Consider the following 12,630-nt stretch of genomic DNA (forward strand, 5'->3'; position numbering starts at 1 on the left):
CGAAGTTTGCTTTTAGAAGCGTTGAGATGTCTTAGAAAGTTAAAGAAGTGATTTTTAAATTCTCAAACGCAGGATAATGCTAATAATATAGCCTGAACAGGATAAGCTACCCCTATTTTTACAGAAAAAAGTGAATCCAACCGTGACCTATTTTTAGGAGTATGTTTCGCTTCGTCTACCACATTTACTAGAGGTGAGCCCTAGGTCAATATTCCTACAACTCTTTATAGTAAAGACCACACCTCCTAAAAATCACTTTATCCATTCAGCTTGCTGATTCCTTCAGTTTCACTTTGAAATGGCAGGAAATAAGGACCCTGATGAAACTGTACTGACAATGAGACCAGGATGCATATCTAACAGTGTGCAGTCGATGCAGTTGAAATGCGCATAGGCCCAGAAAAGAATGCTGTAAATAACCTGTTTAATAAAACTATAGATGTGGAAAATCTTTGTTCTCCTTGTCATTATTAATACTGGCTGTGTGGTAAGTAGTTTGCTTACCAACCACATGGTCACGGGTTCAGTCCCACTGCGTGGCATCTTGGGCAAGTGTGTTCTAGTATAGCCTCGGCCGACCAATGCCTTGTGAGTGGATTTAGTAGACGGAAACTGAAAGAAGCCCGTCGTATATATGTATATGTATATATATATATATATATATATATATATATATGTGTGTGTGTGTGTGTGTGTGTTTGTGTGTGTGTGTTTGTCCCCCCAACATCGCTTGACAACCGATGCTGGTGTGTTTATGTCCCCGTAACTTAGCAGTTCGGCAAAAGAGACCGATAGAATAAGTACTAGGCTTCCAAAGAATAAGTCCTGCGGTCGATTTGCTCGACTAAAAGCGGTGCTCCAGCATGGCCACAGTCAAAAGACTGAAACAAGTAAAAGAGTATATGTGTGTGTGTGTGTGTGTGTGTGTGTGTGTGTGTGTGTGTGTGTAAGTTAAAAAACATATCGTAAATGGACAGACAAATGGAAAACACACACAGAAGGTCACCAATTCCTCATCAGTTATCAGTCTGAGAGTCAAATGCAATTTTATGTCTTTAACAACTCTTCCATTACTTTCGCAAACAGCAGTCACCTTCTTCAGCTGAATACATGTCATTGATTGTTTAAAATTACCCAAATACGACAACTTTACACACAAAATAACTTCTAAAATACAAAATTTTGTCGAAACGTTAAGAGTAAACTGTGTTCTATGTGATACATTCAACCAGTATCCAAAGTTTCAAATCTTAGTTAAAAAAAAATTAATTAAAAAGTCTGTGACTGAGATTGAAAAGATCCCTTTTTCCCATCTTATACTGAGTGTCAATGTAATACATTCACTGTGTATGTCCTTTTGATTTTTGTTGCTTTGTTATTTTTAATTTTCAATTTGCCTATATATATATATATATATATATATATATATATATACATATATATATATATATATATATATATATATATATATATATATGTAAATCAGAAATGGAAAAACAAAACAATTAATTGAACAATTATACATCCATTTCAATTTAAATATTTTATACAAACAAATGACACATCTCTCAAGTTTCAGCTGCTTCAACTTCATATATATATATATATATATATATATATATATATATATATATATATATATATATATATATACATACATATATATATAATGGGCTTCTTTTAGCTTCTGTCTACCAAATCCACTCACAAGACTTGACTTTGGTTAACCTGGAGCCATAATAGAAGGTATTTGCTCAAGGTGCTATGCAGTGAAACTGAACCAAGAACCATGTGGTTCAGAAGCAAATTTCTTACCATGCAGCAACAAGTGCTGACATTTCCCTGTGAACTATTTGCCTGGTAGCTTTGCACTTTCAAACAGGAGTAAAATAAAAAAAACCCTTACATGAAAAAGAACTAAAAATTAGTTACAAGCTAAAATGTATCTGACACGACAATACTACCCTCATTTCATTCTAATGATGAGGAAGTCAAGGTTTCAAAATGGATTTAAAAGGACTATTAATCCAAGCTATACCTGAAGGATTAGTATAATGGAATATAAAGACTTTAAGAAAAAGGGTTATACGAGTACATAGATGTAGTTGTCTTTAATGTAGCATTTCATGTGAGTGTACATGTGTGTGTAGCTATCTGTCTGTCTGCTTTTCTGCTTTCTTTCTCTCTATCTGTCTCTGCGTATGTGTGTGTGTGTATAGATATGACTCTTTACTCTTTTACTTGTTTCAGTCATTTGACTGTGGCCATGCTGGAGCACCGCCTTTAGTCGAACAAATCGACCGCAGGACTTATTCTTTGGAAGCCTAGTACTTATTCTATCGGTCTCTTTTTGCCGAACTGCTATGTTATTGGGATGTAAACACACCAGCATTGGTTATCAAGCGATGTTGGGGGGACAAACAAAGACACACAAACATATACACGGACATGCATATATATATATATATATATATATATATATATATATATATATATATATATACGATGGTCTTCTTTCGGTTTCCGTCTACCAAATCCACTCACAAGGCTTTGGTCAGCCCGAGGCTATAATAGAAGACACTTGCCCAAGGTGCCATGCAATGGGATTGAACCCAGAACCATGTGGTTGGTAAGCAAGCTACTTACCACACAGCCACTCCTGCACCTATATATACATATATATGTCTTTTCTACAATAATATTTCTGCATTTTCGTGCAGCTGAAGATTGCTCTTCATATTGCATTTAAGGTAATGCTCGCATTACTTAAATAAATTGAAGTAGCATGAAACGTGCGTACTGCAATCACCTTTGAAATCCGTGTTGCTTATTTTTTGATTTTGATCACCTATCCTTTTGGGATACGATATTCGGGTGCCTACGCATAAGTACCGTATTCAACCTTGAATTTATATCAAAACTTATATACATATATATATATATATATATATATAATAATGAAATGATTGTATATAGTGTTTAGGTGCACTACAACTTGTCAAAAGTGCGTATAAAGCATATGCAGTAATGTACAAATGTCTAGAAAGTGAACAGTGTACGAGTCAGATACATGCTTGCGTGTGTATATATGTATGTGTGTGTATACATATATGTGTGTTTGTATACATACATCTGTATGTGTGTATACATACATATATATCTTTATATATGTATATATATATGCAAGTATGTGTATATATACATATATACAAAAACACACACATACTTTTCTTAAAGCTGAAAAATCTTTACAGTTTTATGAAGATTTTGCAGCTTTAATAAAAGCATTTTACTCTTCCTTTGGTTATCAAGTACTATTTTTTCCACCTTGTTTTGCATTTATGTGCTTACTTCTGTGTGTGTGTGCATGTATGCATGTGTGTTGTGTGTGTGCATACATATATACTTGAATATATATATATTCTTTTACTCTTTTACTCTTTTACTTGTTTCAGTCTTTTGACTGTGGCCATGCTGGAGCACCGCCTTTAGTCGAGCAAATCGACCCCAGGACTTATTCTTTGGAAGCCTAGTACTTATTCTTTCGGTCTCTTTTGCCGAACCGCTAAGTTACAGGGACATAAACACACCAGCATCGGTTGTCAAGCGATGTTGGGGGGACAAACACAGACATACAAACACATACACACATACATATATATATATACATATATACGACAGGCTTCTTTCAGTTTCCGTCTACCAAATCCACTCACAAGGCATTGGTCGGCCCGAGGCTATAGTAGAAGACACTTGCCCAAGATGCCACGCAGTGGGACTGAACCCAGGACCATGTGGTTGGTAAGCAAGCTACTTACCACACAGCCACTCCTACGCCTATATATACTTATATATAAAAAAATATATTGCGTGTATTTAAATTGAAAGTATATATGCATATCATATATGATTATATATGTGCGTGTGTGTCTGCGTATGTACATGCGCCTACGTGTGTATGAGTGTGTGTATATAGATATATATCTGTGTGTGCATGTACGTACATGTAGTATACGTTATTAACGAACTTCTCTTTAGCAAAATGAAGTCCATGGAACCAAGTGTTCTGTAAGTCTGCAAATGCCAAAGGGTCTGATTATCTGAAGATGAAGATGCAATCAACATTGGCTTTTAATTACAAGCGAATGAACTTGATTCGTCAATCCTGGATAAGTTTTTTTTTAACTGTTTTAATACTGTTTTTTTATTTATGTTGTTTAGTGTTTTATATTGTTTGGTTGTTGTTTTTATTTGTTGCACTGTTTTTTTTTCTTTTTTCTTTTTTGGCTGTTTCCTCTCTTTCCAACTCTGTTCTGTTCTATTTCAATCTATCTTTCATTTTTTTCTTGCGGTCTATCTATCTAACTATTTGTTCCTCTCTGTCTATGAACCTATCTGTTTATATATCTGTCTGTCTACCCATCTGTACATAAATCAGTTTATCTATTTATCTATCTATCTATCTATCTATCTATATGTCTATCTATCTATCTGTCTATATGTCTGTCTATCTATCTATCTGTCTATCTGTCTGTCTGTCTGACTGTCTTTTCTGTCTCTATGCTTATCAAGCTTTCTCTTTCTGCATTTGTATTGATATTATATGCATGTGTATATATACATACACGCATTCATACATACATACATACATTATATACATATCTATATATATTATATATATATATAAATCTATATATATATTTATATAAGGTGAGAGAGAGAGAGACAAATAGACAGATAGGCAGAATGATAGATGGATAAACAGACAGACAGAAAACAGACAGACAGACAGATAGACTGACTGACAGATAGGGAGATAGTCAACACATTTCTCTCTTAGATCACACTTAAGGGAATCTTCCCCTGGCTGAATGGTACTCTCCAAGAATCTGTAGAACATTCCCTAACTCCATTCCCAGGAACCAAAGTTTGTTTTTAAGGAGTTGTGGGTAGTGGGGAGAGGAGGAGAAGAAGTGGTGTAAGTTTCACACAAATTCAAAACTGTTGTTTAAGGCTGGGGAGTGGAGGGAGAGATCGGTACAAGTAGTGGTGGTTGAGGTGGTGGTGGTTGCGTTAGTAGTGGTTGTTGTGTTGGTGGGTGTGGTGGTAGTGGTAGTGGTGCTGGTGGTAGTGGTGCTGGTGGTAGTGGTGCTGGTGGTAGTGGTGCTGGTGGTAGTGGTGGTGGTCGTGGTAGTGGTGGTGGTGGTAGTGGTGGTGGTGGTAGTGGTGCTGGTGGTAGTGGTGCTGGTGGTAGTGATGCTGGTGGTAGTGGTGCTGGTGGTAGTGGTGCTGGTGGTAGTGGTGCTGGTGGTAGTGGTGCTGGTGGTGGTAGTGGTGGTGGTGGTAGTGGTGCTGGTGGTAGTGGTGCTGGTGGTAGTGGTGCTGGTGGTAGTGGTGCTGGTGGTAGTGGTGGTGGTGGTGGTGGTTTTTGTAGTTATGGTCGTGGTGGTTGTGGTGGTTGCACTGGTGATGGTGGTAGTAGCAGTTGTGGTGATGGTGGTGACAACGGTAGTGATAGTGATAGTGACAATGGGGTGGGGACCAAATCACGGATGGTCTGGCGGTGGGTCTTCGATTAAAGCTCTTCAAATTTGGGGAAGAAAAACAAAAACAAAAACAAAAAAAGAAATGGAAGAAAAGAACAGAAAAAAAATGAACGATAAATAAAAAAAACAAATGAAGGTATTTAAAAAAAAAAAAAATCCATGATTCATCAGAATTGTTAAATGATGAAGAAGATGGCGAAGAAAGCGCGGCAGGCGGACAGAAGAGGGCCGAGACGGCAGAGCGTTCATTGGAAGAATGACGCAAAGTTTTCATGTTCTATTGCTCTTGGTTCTAATGAGTTCAAACCTGTGCAGCATTTAATTTTTAAGTTATTCCTCCAGGGTTCAGAAAATTAATACTAGTAAATAAATAAATAATTGAAAACGACAAACAAGCAAAAATAAAAGAAGGTGTTTTTATGGGTTTTTTTTAATGTTTTTTTTTAATTGTTTTTGTACATTTAAATGATTATATGTGTGCGCATGCACATGCAAACATATGCATGTATGTGCATACGCATACATACACATCATGCTTTGCTCAAATATTAATTTGTAATCTGGTGTTGATAATAGAAACCTTAAATTTATATACACATATATACTCACATCATACACACATACATACATACATATATATTTATATATATATATATATATATATATATATACATACATATATATATATATATATATATATATATACATATATATATATATATATATATATATATATATATACATATATATATATGGGAGAATATACAAAAAATAACAACAGACGAGGACAGGTGGTGTAAATAACAAAAGTATATATTAGTATGACGCTCGGGAATACGGAAAGTCTTTGACGTTTCGAGCTATGCTCTTCAACATACTTACATACATACATACATACATATTCACAGACATACATTCATACATATGTACATATATGCATTCATATATATAAATACATACATATATACATATGTACATATATAAATACATTCACATGTATATACATATACACACACATACATGGTGATTGATCGATCTGTATAGAAGATTGCCTTGTTCTTGTGCTTCCTTGCTGTCAATGGCTTTTCTGACCTTCCATCCATGACCTGTCAGATGACTATTCAGTCTCGGTGCAGACCTGCATGGTTTAAAGTACAGTTGACAGACGAGAATTGTAACACACTGTGCGCTTCCAACTGGTCTGCACAGGTCACCACTCTTTCCTTGCCAAAGAACCTTCAGTAGATGGAATGACAAATGTTGTTGTTGTTGTTGGCACTCCGTCGCTTACGACGTCGAGGGTTCCAGCTGATCCGATTAACGGAACAGCCTGCTCGTAAAATTAACGTGCAAGGTGCTGAGCACTCCATAGACACGTGTACCCTTAGCGTAGTTCTCGGGGGATATTCAGCGTGACACAGTGTGACAAGGCTGACCCTTTGAATTACAGGCACAACAAAAACAGGAAGATAGAGTGAGAGAAAGTTGTGGTGAAAGAGTACAGCAGGGTTCGCCACCATCCCCTGCCGGAGCCTCGTGGAGCTTTAGGTGTTTTCGCTCAATAAACACTCACAACGCCCGGTCTGGGAATCGAAACCGCGATCCTATGACCGCGAGTCTGCTGCCCTAACCACTGGGCCATTGCGCCTCCACATATAAATGATAGCAAAGTGTGTATCAAACGAAATTAAAATCCTCTCTCTTCTAATTAAATATTATAGAAACATCACTATTTTGTCCAAAGCTGTAACGACTTTGTCAGGTTGCCGCCTTTTCCACTTTTCCTAATAACCCTTTCCAATATCGGCAAAAAGGGCTAAAATCAACGCCAGTGCTCGATTGGTACTTATTTTATCGACCCCAGCAGAACTTGAACTCAGATTGTTAAGAGAGAAAATGCCACCCTCTCTTTTGTAAGAGAAATTGAGTTAGCTTGGCTCGTGTAGGGTGCATGACATCGCCTCTAACTCTTCCCAATGTCTAATATGTACATGTACGGCCTTTAGACCTTTATGGAATGTGAGTAACAGGAGGGTTAAGAGGGATGCTTGAGAGAGGGGGAGGGGAGGTTGGAAGGGTGGGGGACAGGAGGTTGGAAGGGTGGGGGAGAGGTTTACTCAGTGGTATAATTGAGAAGGGTATAGGGACGAATATAGAAGGGGGCCGCAACCCCACCTCTGGGAGGGAAGGCGTCACTCCCGCTTTGCCGGCTAGTATGTAATGTTAGTTATCAGCATACAATATTTTTAATCTCTATCTGAGTATAATTACTCACATCTGATTTAAGATAGAAATATCCAGTGTTAATAAGTCGAGTTGCTCCAAGAATATTAAAAATAGGTAATGTAAGTTATCAGCATAAAATATTTTTCAATCCATATCCAAGAATAAATACTCACATCGAATTTAAATGTGAAATATGAAGTGTTAATAAGGCGAGTTATTCCAAAAATATCCAAAACATGTATTGGACGTTTATCAAGATATAACATTTTCTAATTCCTATCCAAGTAGAAATTGGATTTAAATATGAAATATCAAGTGTACTCTAGCTAATTTTATTAGGTCCACAAACAATTATTTGAATAACTCCTGTCAATATCCCTAACTTATGTCACAGGAATATTGAACTTTAAAATTTACAAAGTTTATCATATAAATTGAAGATATCCTACAGTGTATATTGCCTAAAAGACCAGATGAAATTAAAATCCTGGTTCATTGACAGATCAATCAAGTTAGTAAAGTTTTAATGTTTTCGGTAACAACATATTCTCACTTCTAATAGAATATTGAAAAAGAGAGGAAATGCCACCCCTCTCTTTTGCAAGAGAAATTAAGTTTGGCAGTAAGGACTAAACTCCTTATTTCATGATCACAATTAAAAAGCGTTTATCTTTGCTTTAAAAAAGAAGAGATGGGGTCATAGACGTATGATGGAGACTTATCCACAAATCGACCAACCCATGCTAGCATGGAAGGCAGACGTTAAACGATGATGGTGATGATGATGATGTTTGCTTTTATCAGAATCATTTACCTTTAAAGCAAAAAAACAAAACGGACGTTTACAACAGGTATGTAAAACATATTTCTGTTTACTTTCTCTGTTCATTTACATAAGATATAGAAATTGTTGTACGCACACACACAAACACAGAAATTTTCCAGACATTTAGCTGTTATTTTTAGCAGTTCATTTTCAGTTTTAGACAATGGGATGAGGTGGTGAAGGGTATATGGATCAATTTTGGAGTTTTTCATAGAAAATTTGAAATTAAGATTATTTTTTTTTACATATTCTTAATCTCTGTATTTTTCCATGTAGATTAAAAAAAAAATTTGAATAAAGTTAGGAATTTAAAATTTAGGAGGAAGGAAGGAATTTTAAAATTTTAAATTTGGGAGGAGGCAGGGAATTTAAAATTTTGAAATTATGGTTTTTTGCATATTTGGAATCTCTGTCATCGAAAACAGGAATCCATTGAAAAAAAAAATCAGAACGGTTGTATATGGGATGGGGGGTGGGGTGGCTACAGCCCCCTATATAGGTAAGGGCCAAAATTTGACCCCACTAGAATATTCCCCAAGTAATGAAAAACCTTCATACCAAATTTAGTACAGATTGATCCAGCAGTTTGGTCATGCATAGACACACACACACAGAATTTTATATGTATAGATATATACATAAGGATAAGCATATTAAAAGGGGTCCATGGGGAAATTCATTAAAATAAAAGGATTGGGAACCACTGTGAAAAGGTTGGGAACAACTGGATTATAGTGATAAATGCTTGTACAACACAAATACCATTCACTGAGAGTCAGTAATTAGTACCGAGGGAGAGGCCAAAGTGGAATGACCAGTAATCATGTGAAGTTGCAGGTTTTACATCAGAGTGTCCCTCATCTAGAAAGACTAGAGCTAGGAGTTCAGTGACAAAAGCTAGGGGTTTTGAGACAAGAGCTAGGGGTCTTGTGGCAAGACCTGGGGATCTCTCACACCCAGTGTATTTACTGTGCAACCTAACACCAACCAAGAGTATTTCTGCATTTCTGCACTCAGACGGCTCATCATCACATATTGTAGTTAACCCATAGCTGGGACCCTGAAAATTGCTACTATTCCAAGCCTGAGAAGACCTAAGAATAATAGTAGCGAAGACATGCTTCCACATCTCTCAAAACCCTGAAATTCCTCAACCAAAGCCCCACAACCAGCTGCAGTTTAAAGTCTGGTGGTAAGAAGTTTACTTCCCAATCAGAAAATACTGCAATAATAAAGTTTTTAATGATGTCTAATTTACCATTTTTACTTTTAACCCATTAAGTCCCACTGTCCTATAAATAGGACACTAAATGGGAACATTAAATAAGCTATATCACATTGTCTCAGTGTCTTATTTATAGGACAGTGAGTATTTCCGGATCTATTTTAAAACGGAGGCCACATTTTTCATTAATGTTTTACGTAGTGTTTTTGGTACGGAAAGACTTTCAAACTTCGTATACTTATCTATTTTGTGTTATAGAACAGAAAAATATTTTTGTATTCGAATTTATTTCATGTAAAAAATTGTCTTATTTCGATAATTTCAACCAATCACTGACAAGTATTCAGTTGTTTACATTTACTCCTTTGGCTGATTAAGTGATGTAAAGCGTATTTAATCCCCATACCTTCGTTTTATTTGCTTTTTTCATTTAAAATTTGCTTTAACCCTAACCCTAACCCTAGGGTTAGGGTTAGGGTTAGGGTTAATTGTTTCAGAATCGTTTGTTTATGTAGTTGGCACTTAATGTATATCGGCTGAATGGACGTCAGTGATTGGTTGAAATTACAGAAATACGACAACTTTAACATGGAATAACTTATGGATTTCTTTTTTTTTTAAGAAGACTAAGAGAAAAAGATGTTTTATATGACACATTCTACCAGTGTTCCAAGTTTCAAAGTGTTTCGTTAATGAAAAATGTGGCCCCCATATTTCCATTTCTACTTGAAGTAAAGGAGTTTTAATAATTATTTTTTTCATTTTAACCTGTTTTCAGTCATCTGTAAAAATTTAAAAGTAATATTCAGAAATTTAAGTACCCTGGGAATTATGGGGTAATGTCTTGTGTCAATTAATCCCCACTGCCAAAATTTCAGGCCTGGTGCCTGGTTGAATTGTTACCACACTAGGTGAAATGCTTAGCAGCATCTCATCTGAAGTAGTTGTATGCTGTCAACTTAATGTGACAGTCCCATGAAGGGAATAATACTACTGTTGGTTAGACCTAGGAAGCTGCACCGCTTCCTGTCGGCCTTGACACATTTCCTGTGTCCTTATGTTTACAAGGGGGAGACAAGCACCTCCACCCAGCTAAGCCTGCATCCAGAGACCTGTTTCTGAGTCTTTGCTCGTTATCAGTCTGGAGTAGCATGACCTGTTAGTCGAAGATGCCTGTCAAGCTCTTGTAAACATATAAATAATTCTAGTGAAATACATTCACTGATTTCAAATTTAGAAATAATACATTTCTAAATCTCCCAGAAAGGATAAAAAGCAAACTCAACCCTGGTAGAATTTGAACTCAGAACTGAAACACAGACAAAAACCCACTAAGCACTTTGCCCATCATGCTAACAATTTTTCTAGCTTGCCACTTTAATGATTTTTAATATTATTATGATAATTACTGAGGGAGATTGGGGTAACACCATGGCGTAGAGGACAAGATAAACTATTGGTACAGAATGAATGCAGCACTTCAGTTACTTTACATTACAGACTGAGTTTAACTCTTGCCAAGGTGGATTTAGCCATTTTCTTAGTACTGATGTCAATGTTTCACATAGAGAGAAAGATATACATATATATACAAATATATATAAGCAGTACTTACTTCATTTCCAATGCCAGCTGTAGACAGTTGCAATCCTGTGATAGCTTCTAGTTCTTCACGGTGATTTTCTGAAAATATAAAAAAAAAAAACACAGTGAGTTGGCAGACTTGTTACCATAGTGGAAATTCACTCCCAAGGCATTGGTGTGCTTAGAATTACAGTAGGAGAAATTTGCCCAAGGTGCAGTGCAGTATATATTTGTGTGTGTGTGTGTGTGTGTGTGTATGTGTACCTGTATAAGTATGTGTGTGCGTTTGTGTGTGTATATAGATGTTTTCGATCTAGTTTGGATTCTTTGCCATCAAATTTGAATTCTTTGCCATCAAATTTGATGGCAAAGAATCCAAACTAGATCGAAAACATCTATATATACTTTTTTTTTATTTGCTAATTAGAGTTCGAAACCTAGGTATGGCTGTAAAAATAAACAAGGTAAAATTTTTTAGTTTTCATTCTCTTCGAAATTGCTCTTAAATGTGGGTTTGGTCATTTTGACTGCTACTTCTAGCATGTAAGGCTGCTTGTTAAGGGTTGCCTCTCTTGTGTTTAAATGTACACTAATTTTATATGGAATATATATATATATATATATATATATAGGTTCAAAAAAAAAACAACAAAAAACAACAACGCGAGGATGTGATACAGATTGTGTTACTGGATGCTCAGGAAAGGAAAGAAAGAGAATTTGACATTTCGAGCGGAGCTCTTCGTCGGAAACATAGGTCAGTCCAAAGAAGGGAAGACGGAGGAAGAAAAAAATCACCAACGGTATCCACAAGGTTACATTGTGGAAATATATATATATATGGGATTAACATCTTCTGGTAGATATCAGGTAAGCCCTCAGTGTAAAGGAATAAGGTAAATTTCCAACAAGTGGGTACCAGTAGATGTATGTAGAATACAAGTCCTAGGTAAATTCTCATGCATATATCATTTGAAGGGTACATGGATCAGTGGTTCGAGTGTTGGGCTCACAATCATGAGGTAGTGAGTTCAATTCCCAGACTAGCTTGTGTGTTGTATTCTTGAGAAAGACACTTAATTTTATGTTGCTCCAGTTCACTCAGCTGTAGAAATAAGTTGTGACAACACAGGTGCCAAGCTGTATCGGCCCCTTTACCTTTCCCTTGGATAACATCGGTGGCATGGAGAGGAGAGGCTGGTATGCATGGGCGACTGCTGGTC

General features: G+C 36.3%; 1 protein-coding gene across 2 annotated transcripts in view; it reads right to left on the reverse strand.

The window, feature by feature from the left end:
- LOC106876783 (receptor-type tyrosine-protein phosphatase N2) overlaps positions 1-11,575 on the reverse strand; it is a 144,626-nt gene extending 133,051 nt beyond the window's left edge. For both annotated transcript variants that reach the window (XM_089343601.1, XM_089343600.1), the window contains exon 1: positions 11,439-11,575. The gene's annotated coding sequence lies outside the window, so the exon portion shown is untranslated. The remainder of the gene's footprint in view (positions 1-11,438) is intronic.
- Positions 11,576-12,630: the final 1,055 nt, after the last annotated feature.

This window comes from Octopus bimaculoides, chromosome 27 (genome assembly GCF_046866305.1).
Source record: "Octopus bimaculoides isolate indiv1 chromosome 27, ASM4686630v1, whole genome shotgun sequence".
Classification (NCBI taxonomy): Eukaryota; Metazoa; Mollusca; class Cephalopoda; order Octopoda; family Octopodidae; genus Octopus; species Octopus bimaculoides.